The sequence below is a fragment of the Tubulanus polymorphus genome, unplaced genomic scaffold (genome assembly GCF_964204645.1).
Source record: "Tubulanus polymorphus unplaced genomic scaffold, tnTubPoly1.2 scaffold_29, whole genome shotgun sequence".
In the NCBI taxonomy this organism is placed as follows: Eukaryota; Metazoa; Nemertea; class Palaeonemertea; order Tubulaniformes; family Tubulanidae; genus Tubulanus; species Tubulanus polymorphus.
In genome coordinates, this window is record NW_027437436.1 from 65,304 (window position 1) to 78,177 (window position 12,874).

The following is a 12,874-nucleotide window of genomic DNA, read 5'->3' on the forward strand; positions in this document are numbered from 1 at the left end:
CATCAGTTACTGTATCATATTCTAAACATATATTCGATAATTTATAACTCATATCTTTAACAACGCTAGATAATACAATTTCATTTACAGGAGCAAATGTTATTTCGAATATAATATCTTCTTGAATTGCGTATTTATATAAAGGTGCATTATTATTTATCAATTCAAAATCTAATGGAATTTTATATTTGCTTCCATATATACTTTTTATCAATTTATCTACATCATTTGTTAATATTGCGCTATTAGCTTCTGATCTTAATTTATTGTGGTTTTCTGATTGGATGCCTTGAAATATCATATTATTTCTATTTTCTTTAGTTAACCATAAATCTTTATAATGCATAAATAAATTATAATCATCTAATGAGAAAACTGTTTCTGGACCAATCTTTATTGTTAACTTTTTAATCAAATATCTTCCAACATTATCAACGACATAATTATTATTATTACCGATTACTTTTATATCAGCTGATAAATAATTACTGTTTGGAACATAAAAAGTATTTTGTGTTAATCTCGGAATTCTAACGTATAAAGTTTCATCGGGATTAATATTTGAAGGGTTATGAGTAATTATATGATGTGATCTTTCTGCTTTAATAGCATTAGATATTCTATGATTCTTAGAAGGATTGATATAACTCCCACTCATTTATTTAACAAAAAAATTAATTATTTATTTTTTGATATTTTTTGATATCATATTCACTAACCCAAAAATAATAGCACTTACAACTGTAATTAAAAATAAAATAATATGTTCAGCAGCAAAGTTAATAATGTTTCCTGCAGATTTCAATATAAAACCAACAATTGATGCAATAACTCCTGGTAAAGCTGCAGCAGATTTCTTTGATAGTTCCCATAAATATTTTGCTAATTTCTTTAAACCATCTTTAACTTTATCTTGTATAGAATTATTACTTGGAGGTTTATCTGGTTTGTTAGGAGTAGGAGTAGATTTCAAAGCATTTGATATTGATAAACCAATTGTTGTAAATAACATAGTAACAGCTGTTAGAATTGAAAGAATTGTTATTCCTTCTAATTTAAATAATAACTTTATTCTGTCTTTTAATGATATTTCAGAATTTGGTTTAATCAACAAATCTTTAAAAATAACTTTTAATCTATTAATATTATAATCATATGATTTTAATAATAATTTAATTTCTTCTTTTTGTAATTCTATGTTATATTCTAAATCATCTTTTTCTTTTTCTAAATATGCATTTCTTTTTTTAAATTCGATTTCTTCAATAACTTTATTATCTCTATCTAATTTTAGTTGTTCTATTTCTTTATTTTTATCAGTTCTATCTTTTTCTAAAAATCTAATTTTAATATCTCGTTTACTTTTTTCATGCGCAATTTTATCAGCTGATTCTTGCATACCTTTAATTTCTCTACGTGCTTGTTCAGGAAATGCTTCTAATTCATCATCAGTTAAATCAAATAATCCTTTTTCTAGTAAAGATTGTATTCGATTTATTCCAGCACTATTCATCAGTTCTTCTGAATCTCTTAATCTATCAATTTGTTTTTCTAATTGTAATTTACTTGAATCATTATCAATTTGTTGAGTGTCTCTTCTAGATGTTTCGGGTGTTGAAGATCTTAATCTATCTAATCGATTTCTATTCTCTTCCATTTCTGGATCAAAATCAGTAGGATTTGGATTTGGATTTTTAAATGGATTTTTAAATGGTGAATATTTGTTTATATCAATTTTAGGAATTGGTTCTTTTTCATTTATTCTATCGAGTGCATTCCATATAATTCTGAGAAATTCTGTGCCACCTTTTGAATGTTCAATTGTAGATAATGCTCGCATTTCAGGTTCATAAATATTTTCTTGACCCATTTTAGATAATTGAATTGATACAATTTTGTTATTTAAATCAAGATTATAATACCATGCATCATTTTTAAATTCTAAATTATTCATGAAATATGGGTCATCTTTAAAAATTTGTTCTACAACACCTTTTGGATTAATTTTATGTATTACAGCTATTGGTAGTAATTCGTTAACAATTGTATCTGTTACTCTAGATTTCATTTTATATAATTCCAAACGTTCATTAGGATATTTTTCTTCTTGTTTTACTAATAGTTCCATGAATTCTTTTCTTTCTGTTCTAGTTGAAATTTTACCACTTTCAAGAGCTTCTAAATATTTATTTAATTTTTCACGTACTTCGGTATTAATTCCATCATCATCATCATAATCATCTTCACCTAAATTAGTATTATATGTTGATTCATCATCATTATCAATATTAGCGTCTGCATCATTATAATCATCATCAATATATCCTTCATTATCATTTCCCATGTCATCCAATGGAATATCTTCTCCACCTTCTACATCCATTTACATAATAAAAAAATTAAAATTTAAAATATAATATTCCTCCGATTACAATTCCTATACAAGTTATAGCTAATTTAGTATTTTCATGGGATTTATTATCATCATTTAGTTTAATTATATCATGTTGAATTTTATCAGTTTTAATATTTTCTGATGTATTGTAATCTTTTATTTTAGAATCATTATTTAATTTAATATTCTTAGTTTTAGTTTCAGTTGATTGAATATGTTTTTTATTTTTTTCACCTTCTATTAATTTTGGAGCAGTAATAATCTTTTTATTTATATCATTTAATCCAAATGAATTATTTATTGTTGCAGTTTTAATTAGATTATTATAACCAATTATATTTCCCATCTTCAATACTAAATCATTAGAAATAATTAATAGATTAGGGCCTATAAAATAATTAAGTCTTACATGAGATTTATCTAAATAATTTTGATATCTTATAATATTTTCTGGAATCGATCTATTTTTATCATTATGAATTGAATCTTCAAATAAAACTTTAAACTGTTTTTGTGTATCGAATGATGTATTCAAATTTCCAATTATTGGGGATCTTGTTTCAACTTGTGATCCTAGAATACAAATCAAATAAGTTCTAATAGATTGATTTATTCTTTCTATACCTGATTTAGTAAAACCTTCACTATTTTCTAAAATAAAATAAACCCAACCATTATTGTTTTCTTGTTTTAAATTATCATAAAATTTTGGTAATTTATTGAAATTTAATGTTTCTAAATCCTTTGTTTCTATTTTACCATAACCTAATTTTTTATTATAGATATTATAAAAACTATTAGATGGTATGGGAAGTGCACAATATTCTGCAATCTTTTTAGGGCATGGAAGTGATCTTATTGTTCCAATTTTTATTCTAAAATCAGAATTATTTATATCTATTTTAAATTCATTGCAAATTTTATAAAACTTTGATAAATTAATATTATTATCTAATTCTTTGAAATATCTAGATCCTGGTAAAGCGCACTCTAATTCATTTAATATTATTCTGATTTGAAAGTATGTATGAAATCTAAATAAACTTTGAATTAGTTTATATTTAGAATTATTCAAATGATCATTCCAACTAATTCCACATCCTGTTGTTGCACAATAAACAGCAAAATTTAATTGATTCTGCCAATACTTCATATTAGATTTTAATAACCATTGTTTTTCATCTTTCAATTTTTTAAAATTAATTTAATATACATGAAATATATTTTCCATCTTTGCATTAAAATTATTAGTTTCAATAACATAAATTTCTAAATTAGTTAATGAATCTAAAACTTCATTTCTATATGTAATATCATTATTAAAATCTATTGCTGGAATATTATATTTAATTGATTTATTATATCGGAAAGTTTTTGGAAAACTATCTACCATTTATATAACTAAAAAAATTAATAATTTATTAATTCTTTTAATAATTTATCTTGTTCTTCAACTGTTATATGACCATTTAAACTTATTATATAATCTAGTGTATTCTTTAATTTATTAATTTCTTTTATATTAGATTTTATTTTTTCTTTATTACTTTTTATATTTAATTTTGAACTTATACCAGTTAAAACACTTGAACTTAATCCTAATACACCAATTGATATAGCTAAAGGTGTTAATGGACTGAATATTGCTAGAAATTTTATTACAGAACTAATTGTAACCGAACCACTTATAATCAAATAATATATAATTTTACTTTTTAAATATTTTTTCTTTTTTATCTTTAAGTCACTTTCAAATTCTAATATTTGTTTTTCTAAATATGTTTTTAATTTAGTTTTATTTATATCATGAGGAATAATATCAATACTATCAACTTTATCTTCCATTTATTTAGAATAAAAATTACTAATTAGTAAACTTATAAGCAACAAATATAACAATAACAGTTCCACCTAAAATCCATATTATTTCATATTTCTGTTGTTCTTTACTTGGGGTATAATAATCTGATAATTTAGGTTTGTATAGATGTAATTTTTCTTTATTGGTTACTGCGTTATATAAACTCATTGCACCATCAACTGATTGAAAATCTCTATGTGAAATCTTCTGATCATATAATTCTTTGTTAATATAATCCATATAGTTTTGTCTCTTTTCTCTATATTCTTCTGCAGCTTTATTGTATTTCTCTAACGCTAAGTTATGTCTTCTTTGTTCTCCTAATGAACTATTTTTATCAATATGTTTAAATAAATAACCACCACCAGTAAATGCTAAAGCGTTAACAATTGCCGATCCTATAATAGTTATAATTGCAGAAGCCATTTATTTAGCAAAAAATTATGCATTTATATGGGAGGAATATATTTTTGTTTTTCCAAATAATCAATAGTTAAATTAGATAAAGTAACTGCTAATGTTAACTTTAAAATATCATTTATATCAAATCTATCAACATTAACACTTCCCATTTTGAATACTTTTTTTAATACCATTGAATAACCAACAGTTCCAACTGATAGTAATGCGCCATTATATAATCCAGTTATTATCCACTTATTATCACTCATTTATTTATCAAAAAAATTACTATCTTCAAAATATTTAGTTAACTTAGTGATGATTATTTCAACATTTATTTCATTACTAGTTTCATTTGTATATATTTCAATTAGTATTTTTTTAATATCATCGATGATAAAATCTTCATCTAATTCATAAAATCTAAAAGATTCTCTAATTAAATTAGTAATCTTTTCTACATTTAAAGTTTCTTTATCTATTGTTGTTTCATACTCAAATGTTGTTTCATTAGAAAATGTAATATTTTTGATATGTGTTATTACATCATTAATGTTAAATTTCATTTCTTTCTCACGTTTAAAATCAAATCCAAAACATATACTCGGTCCAACAGTTATATTCATTTATATATCAAAAAAATTACTCTTTACATCTTATAACTAATTCATATATCACAGGAAAGTTATTTAAATCAATTAAGTATCCATTATGATTTCTTATTTCTAATTTAAAATTATTAAATTTAGGAATGCAAGGTTTAAAATCACATTCTGTTAAATTATAATTTATTTGAGTTCCAAATTGTTTAACATTTTTTAGTGGTAAAATATTTAGTATACTAGAATTACAAATTGTTTCTTTAGTTGCTTCGAAAGTTTTTGTAGGCTCGATTAAATTGCAATAAATATAAAAGTGTGTAAAAGGTATTATATTTGAAATGCCTTCTACGTTTACTGTAACAACATCTGGTTCAATTCCTAGCAATTTAGCTATAGGTTTTTTTACCATAAATGCGTGTTGACTTTCATCAAATACTTTTATTTTAATTCTATTTGAGCTATCACTTTTACTAAATTTAATTAAAAATTTATCATCTTTTCTAATTTTCAACCGTGCTCTACGATTAATTTCTTGAGCTAATGTTTCTAAATTATATAATCCTGGTCTTAGAAATAGATGAAACCATTTACTTATACTTCTAATATGAATTAAAAAAGTATTATGTTCAATAGTTTTATTCGATATATTGTAAAAAGAATTACATAAACTTATATTTACTAATTTTAAATCTACACAATTTTTGAATTCTCTATCTAATTGTACTAATAAATTATGTGATTTATAATTTGTAAGTTTTCTAGAATCAACAAATATTCTGTATTCTTTTAATTCCGCCATTTATTTTACATATTTTCTCATTCGAAATCTATTTCATGGTGTCCTTTTTCATTCTTACCTTTGTATACGAAATAGAAATCTCCAGAACATAATTCTTCTAGATCTTCACTTGATAATCTATGAAATCTATCTGGTAAATAAGTTCTGAATTTATGTGTATTTCCTTTTAATCCTTCATATTCTAAGTGTATAACTAATTTATCTCCATATTTGTTAGTAACTGTAACAATATTTGTAATTAAATATTTCTTGTGAATTGTTAATTCTGTTAACTTTTTGAATTTATAATCTACAGATTTTACATTTGTGGTATCTTTAATTCTATCTAAGAATTCACTGTGTACTTGTTTACTCTCCATTTATTATACAAATTTTTATTGAAATTGATTAACACGTTAGAATCCTTTTCATAATCTCATTTTCTTTTGTTTCTTCTCTTTTGAATTTTATATATTCATCTAAATTGCAACCATACGTGACTGTGTGGATTCCATCATCTAAAATATATCTTTTATCATCAAATGGGTTTAGACTTATCTTCTCTATCTCTTCAATATACATTTCATGATCTTCAGATCTTAAACATTTCATTTTATGTTTTCTAACTTCTTCATTAAATATACAATTGATGTAATCTTTGAAATGAATATTCTTTTCTACTACACTTTTGGTTATTCCTTTTAACTTTTTAGCTTCATGTTCTTTAGTTTTATATGAATACATTTTAGATCTAATACCTATGAACTCTATCATTTCTTCACCGCCTAATTCATCCTTAAACTTCCCAGGAACTTTTTTATTATCATTGCTAAACAATTCATGATCTTTGGGATAGTTACTGAAATCAAAATGATGATTTAATATTTTTAAATCATCTTTTATATTATCACTTTTTATCTATAATATGTAAGAATCTGTATCAAAGTATAGAATTTCTATATGTTTTTCCCCAAAATGGGGTTGCAATACATTATAATAGAATTCATACATCAATAGCTTTGAAATTTCTAAAACTGCAGCTCCAACATAAATAGGTTTATTGAACTTCATAGAAGTTCTTTTTAATTTAACTGCTGCTAAATTTTCATCGAATATTCTATTACCTATAAATTTCGGATACGATTGTAAATGTCTAATTCTTTTACCATTACTAACTAACTCAATATCATTTCTATTTCTAATATTTTCACATGTTTTTCCATAGAACGCATTATTCATTAGTTTAAAGTAATCTTTTTCAAAATCAGTTTTAGCTTCAGTTCTCTGTGTAGTATTAAAATCTATATATTTTTCTAACCACTTAGATTGATTAAATGAAATATATCTATGTACTTTTTTTAATATCATTCCTTGTCTCAAATAAAACTTCAACATTCTATAATGTACAACATAATTATATTTATCTTCTTGAGTTACCATTAACTTTTCAGTATGAATATGATTATCGGGTTTAATTCTTTTTTGATAATTTGATAATTCTTCATGTTTAACAATTTTATGTTCGGGACAATATGCTAGATTTCTAGATTTAAATTTAATATTTTCGGGGTATTCTAAATCTACAACGAAGAAGTAACCAATATCTGAATCATCTGCAATATCTAGGATTCTTTTCTTCCAATCAAATTTATCAATTTGTAAAACTTCAGTTAATTCAAACATCCCATAAGGTTGTGGTTCCATCATTGCCCAACCATAAAGATTATTTGCATCTATGTATAATAATTTATATCCAGGATTATCATTTACATTGAAATATCTATCACCCAATACACCTGAAACACCTCCTCTTATAGATTTTTCAAATAATAGTAATTGATCTATATTTGTTAACAAATCCATTTTTATATCTGTAAATTTTAAACCACAATCCCATGTTAATCCTGGGCTAGAATAACAATGACAAGGATCAATATTGAAATATTTTAGGTTTACATCTCTAAACCTTTCAAATATATCAGTTAATAATAATACATCTGATTTTAAATATAAATCTACTAATTGTCCATGATTTTCTATTTTGAAATGATTCCAAATATTCAATGTTCTATTATAAACTTCATCTTTAACATATTCATTTTTTAATTCATCAGAGAATTGTTCTTTCAATAATTCAGTTATTTTAAAATCATTATGATTTTTATAGAAAGAATATGGAATTGCACCTTTATATCTCATTAATTTAAAATCATCATAATTTGGGTAATATTCTTTTAATATCTTTAATTCATCATCAACTAATGATTTTGATAAATTATCTAATGAACTATTTAAAAATCTATATGAATCTATAAATCTTAAACAACCAAATTGGAATGATATATAATTCTCAGATGTTTTAGCTAACATTCTAAATTTATAAGTTGGTATTTTATCTTTTGATCTATTTGAATTTAATATTTCTATTTCATTATTAATTTCTTCTATTTTATGACACAGTTGCTTAATGAATAAATGCGCGTCATACCCCGATAAATTGTGAAATATAATGGGGACAAAATTTACTTTTTTGGCTTGCAAATTACAATTCTCATGTGCAGCGCCTCTAAACTTTCCATTCAAATGATCATGGTCTCTTACTTTTTTATCTTTATAATTAAATAGTTTTTCACAATAATAACATTTATCTGCAAACTCAAATGCTTCTTTATCTTCTTCTGTCATTATAATTTCTATATTTGTATTCAATAATTTACTAAATCTTATTTCATATTCAATTAATAAGTCACAAAAATGATTGATAACATTTTCATTTCTATAATGATAATATTCACTTTCAATTAGTTCTGGATAATCAGATTTAATATATAACCCGAAAGCAGCAGCTGATTGATGAATCTTTTTAATTGTATTTGTTTTTGGTGGTTCATCTGAATAATCACTTTCATTAGAATTTAATTTCTTTCTTTTATAATATATATCTTTTCTATCTTTATCTGTTAATTCTTTATTTAATGATTCAAAATCTCCATATATTACAAATGGTACTTTATTTTTGTAATCATATTTTTTGAATTCTAATATTCTATCTTTTTCATTTGGTAAAACTAATTTACAATAATCATGATTATCACATAGTTGTTTATGATTTAATAATGTACTTTCATTACTGAATTTATGTAAACATTTTCTACATAGATATATTTTATTATGGTGATCACTTTCTGTTCTAAAAAATAAATCGATTTGTTTAATCCACATATAATGATTCTCATAATATAGTATATCTATAACATTATTTGAATCATAATCTTTTGATAGATATAAAGGTTCTAATGTATAATGTTTAATATTATTTCCTTTTGTATTTGGTAATTTAATTAAATCAAATACATTTATCTTTAAATTATTATCTCTTTCTATTTTGGGGATGTTTTTAATTCTAACAGGATACTTATCTATCTTATAATTATTTTCAAATTGTTTATAATGAGTTAATCTAAAACTATGTGTAATATCTTCTGTTGGGTGTAAACAACTTATTATAGCCCATATAAAACATTTATTATCAAAATTTTGTATATTTATTACACCATTAGTTTTAAATGGTAGTTTAATATAACTTGTTCCATTTATACTATCATCTTTATAATATGATAAATTATTTTCATCAATTGGTTTTGATTTAGTTAACTTATTATATTTTGTGTTATAAACATGTAAAGTTATAAATATTATCTCATCAAATATTAAACCAGATCCTTCAAAATATTTCTCTTCTATTTTAGTTTTTATTTCATTATAACATTTATTTAATTTATCATCTATATGTTGTTTAGATATAATATGTTGTGAATGAGAATTTATATTATATATTGGTTTATATTCATTTTATGAATTTAACTTTAGAAGATATACTAATTTTAGGATATTCAACATCTGTAATTATTTTTATTATTTCTTTCATATTTTCTAAATGTTTTTTATTTTCTTCTAATGTTTTTCCTTTATGAAATTTAAACCTGATAGCTGCTGGACCAATATCACTTTTAAATGCTTCAGTTATCTCTATATCTTTTTTATTATCTAATGAATTAATATAATTTCTTACATCTTCCATGTATGGTCTTTTATTGTTTAATTTATTTTTTATTCTTTTAATTGTCTTCTGTTTCTTATCGTTATCATTATCAAAATAATCTTCACCTAAAATATCATTATTCTTATTTCTAATATGACTTATAGATTTTAAATGTTCTTTATAATATCTTTTATCACTGAATGATTGATTACATGTATCACATTTATATGTTTCCTTTTCATTCTTTAATTCTTCTAATTTAGTTTCTAATATATCATCCTTATATTCTAGTTTCAATTTATTCTCTAAATGTGTTATAGTTTTATTGTGTCTTGCTTTTTGAGATTTATCTATATCGATATTACATGTTGGGCAGTAGTACTTATTTGCTTCCATTTTAATACTATATTTTTTATTAAAATTGATTTTAGAAGTTCAATGATTTAAATGTTATTCATATATATATGAATATTTTAAGAGTAATAGGGGTAATAGGCTTTCATATCAAAGGTTTAATGATCGAGTTCATTAATAACATATATTAAAAGTAATTAAAAAACTATAATATATTTTCATAACCGCGTGCATTTCAGTTGAATAATAGAATAATTATTATCATTTGAATATATTTGATTATTTGAATTTGTGTATTGTAATTAAATCAATTGGTCGCGGAGCGGAGCGGTAGCGAAGTGGAGCGACCAATTGATTTAATACAATATGCTTTTTATATTATTGATATCTTATAATAAATATTTAGTTTTGATATAAAATGCACGCGGTTATGAAAATATATTATAGTTTTTTAATTACTTTTAATATTTTGTTTTTTAATGGGCTCGACCGTTCGACCTTTGGTATGAAAGCCTATTACCCCTATTACTTACATCACTAAAAATCCCCCAAAACGGCATAAAATTGCCAATTTACCCAATTTAGGCATCATCAATAACCTTCAAAAGCAGCCGCCACTTAGCTGCCATTATAACAGCCAATTTAATACAGACCTTGGCCCGTGAATCATTTTACACTCGGATGATATAGCGGTAAACACGAATTTAATACTCCGTTTGATACTATTAGATATTGATCGGCAGAAATTATGCATCGGTTTTCGGAACATAAACAAAGACCTCTTGGTGACTGTATGATAAGCCCATGAAAATAATTTCATTATCAGTGCCACAGCCTCCCCTATTCAATGAAGAAGAGACAAAGTTGTTTTTATTGTCTAGAAAATTTTGTTAAATTCGCTCATTTATCGATGATATCGATCGGCTTATTGATTACTCCGACTTGTTATGACAAATGGATTAATACGTGTTATTAACAATTCATTTGCCTGTGCGAACAATTTCACTGGTAGCTGAGAACGAGGGTCATAACGTAATATTCCCGGTATGCAAATGAGGTTGCCAGATCGCCAGAACGAAAACTAGGTGTCCAGGGACACCATGCCCGCTCAAGAAGTGGTTTCAAATGCTCAACAATCTAACAAATTCAAAATTCAACACCCCTGGTGCCATATAACAACACAAATGTCGTCTAAACTCACCACAATCATAGAACATGTCAGCAGCGGCGATTTTGTAATTGATTGTGATAAAATATCCGTAGGTACCAATGTAATATGGAAATACTAAGTCATTCTACTATTTGACGCCCCCTGGTGACCATATGCAAAACCCATTGATCTTGAAACTCACCACACTCATAGAACATGTCATGAGCTACTACTTTGCAATTTATCGTGGTAACAAAATATGCCTAGGTACCAATATAATAAGGAAATACTAAGTTATTCTACTATTCAACGCCCCCTAGTGACCATATGGAATAACTAATGACCTTGAATGTCATCAAAATCAGTGTCTATGTCATAAACTAATACAAAAACCAATGACCTTGAAACTCACCACAATCATAGAAAATGGTATGAGTTACAACTTTCCAATTGATTGTGGTAACGATATATGCTTAGGTATCAATATCATGTAGAAAAAAAATTTTTCCTCCTCGAATGAGTAGTGATCACACCAAGATGACCGCCAACCGCGTGATAATTGGCTGATCAAAAATTCCTTTCTCAGGTATTATTCCTTTTCCACAGAATACCCATCAAAATTGCAATGAAAAATGGTGGACAAACGACGGACGAAAAGTGAACGCAATAGCCTGCTGGGACCAAAGTCCCAAGTGGACTAAAAACATCATTTTTCCTTTAAAAGGTCAGTTTATGAATAATGCCGTATATCGGACTTGGGCCGAAAGTTCGTCACGTGATTGACCAAAATGCTATTAATTTAATTTTCCCTTTATTGATCTACAGTTAAAGGAGCAATCAAAAATCAAACGGCAATTCTGTTTCAATTATCCATTTTATCAGACAATAATTATGTATCCATATCGAAGATACGACGGTACGTAGGGGAGGCCTAGTCGTATCAGGAGTTTTGTCTCATATTTGATATGTATGTTTTAGAAATACCGGTTTACTAATTGATAATTTTCTGCTTTGACTGTTTGGTGGTGGTTGTTAGATCTTCCAACTTTTGGTGTACCTGGCATCCTGTTAAACAAAGTTTAATGGCTTGAGAGACAATGTGTTTATCGATCTTCCTATTTCCCTTTAAGCATCCGCTGCATTCATTAACCCAACAAAACCCAAGTCTAAACTTGGAGGCCTATTAGTTAATGGCCATTAGGTGATAGGTGGGCTCATAGGTGAGCTACAAGACCATTGGCGAGTTAAAAGACCATCTTTTATTACTGCTTCATTGTAACCGTTTCGATG

At 25.2% G+C, this 12,874-nt stretch overlaps 1 protein-coding gene across 1 annotated transcript in view; it reads right to left on the reverse strand.

The window, feature by feature from the left end:
• Nucleotides 1–12,874, reverse strand: part of LOC141914492 (uncharacterized) — a 53,944-nt gene that overhangs the window by 39,434 nt on the left and 1,636 nt on the right. The gene's annotated exons all lie outside the window — the stretch shown is intronic.